The sequence below is a fragment of the Colobus angolensis genome, unplaced genomic scaffold, assembly GCF_000951035.1.
Source record: "Colobus angolensis palliatus isolate OR3802 unplaced genomic scaffold, Cang.pa_1.0 Scaffold135, whole genome shotgun sequence".
In the NCBI taxonomy this organism is placed as follows: Eukaryota; Metazoa; Chordata; class Mammalia; order Primates; family Cercopithecidae; genus Colobus; species Colobus angolensis.
In genome coordinates, this window is record NW_012114433.1 from 2233721 (window position 1) to 2234028 (window position 308).

The window sequence follows — 308 nt, forward strand, 5'->3', positions numbered from 1 at the left end:
GTCCCAGCCGAATTATGACTATGAACAGTGTGAAAATCTGGAATTCATCTCCATGGTTGTACCTGTGACAGGTTTGGGTGTATTTCTTCTTCGTTTTTTTTTCCCCCAAGACGGAGTCTTGCTCTGTCACCCAGGCTAGAGTGCAGTGGCGCAATCTCGGCTCACTGCAAGCTCCGCCTCCCGGGTTCAAGCGATTCTCCTGCCTCAGCCTCCCCTGCCTCAGCCTCCCGAGTAGCTGGGACTACAGGCGCCCGCCACCACGCCCGGCTAATTTTTTTGTATTTTTAGTAGAGACGGGGTTTCACCAT